This window comes from Triticum dicoccoides, chromosome 2A, assembly GCF_002162155.2.
Source record: "Triticum dicoccoides isolate Atlit2015 ecotype Zavitan chromosome 2A, WEW_v2.0, whole genome shotgun sequence".
Lineage (NCBI taxonomy): Eukaryota > Viridiplantae > Streptophyta > Magnoliopsida > Poales > Poaceae > Triticum > Triticum dicoccoides.
In genome coordinates this window covers 172,206,586-172,210,184 of record NC_041382.1, presented here as the reverse complement: position 1 = coordinate 172,210,184, position 3,599 = coordinate 172,206,586, and the positions used below count along the sequence as shown (strand labels likewise).

General features: G+C 47.4%; 1 pseudogene; it reads right to left on the bottom strand.

Moving 5' to 3' along the window:
• Positions 1-1,120: 1,120 nt before the first annotated feature.
• LOC119354041 overlaps positions 1,121-3,599 on the bottom strand; it is a 3,002-nt pseudogene continuing 523 nt past the window's right edge.

Sequence of the window (3,599 nt, the reverse complement as noted above, 5' to 3'; positions counted from 1 at the left end):
AAATTTATCAAGCACTACACTGCACAACACGTTTGTTACACAAAAGAACAGCCATAGGCTAATACATCCATTATTCTCCTGTCAGATGCTACACTGAGATTAGTTGGTACTCCAAATGCTACACTGAGATTGCTTTCTGGTCTTCTTGAAGCTCCACCTTCTATGGGCTCCAGATGCACTTGATACGGCTGTAAAACAACATCTTGCTATTTGTTCATGACTTGTTTTCCATTCATTTAAAGACTGAAAAACAGTTAACCTTTTCTGGACCCTACATATTCTAGCATCTGTTTGTTAAGTACCAGGTACTTTCTTGTAGGCTAAACAAATACGTAATATACAAAATATGAATGCACATCAAGCAGTTTGGTAACTTAAGCATGTAATTAAAGCTTGAAATACCACAAGGCTACTACATTCAAGATAGTCTGTAACAAATCCCATCGGGAATATTCATCATGGGACCAAGTCACCAGAAACAAAGAAGCACGCCACCGACCAAGGACAGCACGGATACAGCATTACACAATCAACGCAACAATCAAGACATAAGGAAACAAAAATGGAGAGGAACAAAATCAAACCCTCAGATGCAGCGGAGGAACACGAATAGCTCGATGAAGCCCCGTAACCAGCCGCCGCTGTCAACACCCCTACCCACCTAGAAGACCAGTTAAGACCGATGCGAAAGACGAAGCCACCAGCAGCAGAACCAGCGAACACAGAGAACAGCGCTGCCCTCTCTGTGAACCTCTGTGAACCGACAAAGAACACACCCGCCCAGCCGCCACCGCACACAAAACCAATAAAGCAGCGAGAGAGCAGACACACGCACCTGACACATAGGGCAAAAGGCTCACACGAACCGCCACGACTCACCACCGAGTAGGCCCATATACAGCTAACGACCAAAACACAGCCTCAAAACCGAGCCCACAACTGACTCTAAATACCACGATGCACCAGGAGCCTCAAAATCAAGGGAGCTTAGTAACTTAGGTGATAGTGCATACAATGCAACCACACAAATGAAAATGACAGATATTTCTTCCATTCAGAAATATATCATATGAACCTCTTTACCTTGACTACATACATTAAAATAATTAGTATGACCTCACCGGATTAGGAAACAGATGAATCTGTGTATGTACTGGTTAGGAAAACTACCAGCAGATCGTATGTGGTTGGAGGATGTACAAACATGAGTTTTCAGCAAATTAATTAAGCAGAGAAAACTAAATGCATCTTAGTGGTTTCTCTCAATATTTCTTTAGAGAAATGTAATATGTACATATCCACTATGAAGTCCATGTTTGCCAAGGATAACTAAGAAAACAGTCATGTCTACTTGTCGTATCACAAATACAAACAAGGTTTGATGTTCAACCTCTATCTCTTGAAGTGTGCCTAGCCAACAGTTCTAGCAGTCTTTGCTGTTCTTGTTTGGATATTCCAGGATGAAGCTGAGGAAGGTTGCTAAGGAATGATTTGGCATCTGCTATCTTATCATGCCTACAGTACTCCTGCAGTATTGAATTGTAAGTTCTCTCATTGGGCTTGCAACCATGAGTAACCATATAACGTACTAAATCAATAGCCTCTTCAAACATTGAGTTGGCCACATAACTCTTAACAAAGATATTGTATGTTACAATATCTGGTACCAGGCCTGAAGATTTCATCTCAGAAAACAATCTTGAGGCTTCTTTCATCTGCCCTTTTCTTCCATATGCATAGATCATTGTGTTATAAGAATATCAATCCGGACGTGCACCACTTGACTTGATCTCAGTGAGGATATTTTCGCACTTTTCACAATCACCTAATCGAGAATACATATGCATCAAGCTATTGTATGTTGCGGTGCTGAGGTTGATACAACTTCCCTTCATGAGTGAAAGAATCTCCTCCACTTTCTTAACCATCCTATTTTTCCCATATACGGAAATCATTGCATTTAGGACGTTAATATCCAGAGAGCACCGCCTCTTCCTAAGTTCCAGGAACGCCTTCTCTGTTTCGGATAAGTTATTAACTTTGCTGTTGACCAATACCAATGTTTTCACCAGCCCGTGGTGTGACTCTATCTTCTCTGCATATATATCTTCTGACAAAGCTTTCATTTTGTCCAGCTTTTTTGCATTAGCATATGCATGAAGCAGTGAAGAGTAACTAAGCTCATCTGGCCTACAATCCAGATTCTCCATCTCAGCAAACAACTTTTCTGCCTGCTCCCAACACCCACCACGAGCTAGTGCAGATAGAACAGCGTTATATGTTGATATGTCAGGATATATACCGGCTTCAATCATCCTCTTGTATATCTCCATTGATTGGTCAAACAAGCCACACCGACTATATGAACTAATGAGCGAAACATATGTGTCCCGCTCAGGAACATAACCAGATTTCTTCATCTCCTTGAATACCCCAGACACCTCGGAATCTAAACCATTTTGACCAAATACCGCCAAGAGTGTGTTCCAGGTCACAACATCTGGCACAAATCCAGCAGACCTGAGATCGTCAAAGACAACCATCATCTCTGGGAACTTTCCCCTCACCCCATGCAGCTTGATCAATGCATTGTACGTGCACAAGTTTGGCTTACATCCATTCCTCAACATTTCATCACACGTCCCGATTGCTGCATCAATTTTGCCAGCCCTGTCAAGACCAGAAATCAGCGTCGTGTATGTAATGACATCCGGCTGAATTCCCTTAAGCTCCATCTCCTCTTTGAGCTCTGCTGCCTCTTTCAACAACCCATCCTTTACATAGGACGAAATTAGCGAGTTGTAGGTTACCACACTGGGTGGACAGCCCCCAAGCTCCATCTCCTTGAGCACCCCAATTGCCTCATCATGCATCCGTGCCTTGCCATACACATCAAGCAGCGAATTGAATGTGACCTTGTCAGGTTCGAACCCAGCAGCCCTCATTTCGTCGAACACTTTCGCTGCCTCCTTATAGAGTGCACCACGCCGGCAACAGCTAATGAGCGTGTTATATGTATACCTGTCCAGCGGAATCCCGTCGTTCTTCATGGAGTCCACGAGTGCCAGCACATCCTTCCACGGAACGGCAATCTTGAAGTACACATGGAGCACGACATTGTAGGTGACGATGGCGGGCTGAATGCCGTTAGCCACCATACGGCGGAACACGGCGACCGCGTCCCGGAACCGGCTGGCCCGGGAGAACGCTGACACGAGAGCCGTGTAAGCGCTGGCGTCGGGTTCCGGCGCAGCGTCGAGGAGCGCGGAGGCGTCGGCGAGGCGGCCGGCGCGCGCGAGGACGCGGACGGCTGCGGGGAGCACGCGGGGATGTTGGAGGACGTGCAGGCCGTGGAGGTCCCGCGCAGCGTGGAGAGCAGCGAGCGCGACGCCGGGTCGGCCGCGGGAAGCGAGGGCGTTGAGCACGGAGGCGAGCTCGGAGGTTGGGAGCGCGGAGAGAATGTCGCGCGCGGAGTCCGGGTCGGACAGGAGGGAGAGGAGCGCGCGCCGCGCGGGGAGGGAGAGGGAGGGCGGCAGGTTCCATGGCTGCCCGCTGCCTCGGCCGCCCTGGTGATTAGGGTCGTGCGGGCGGCCGAGGCG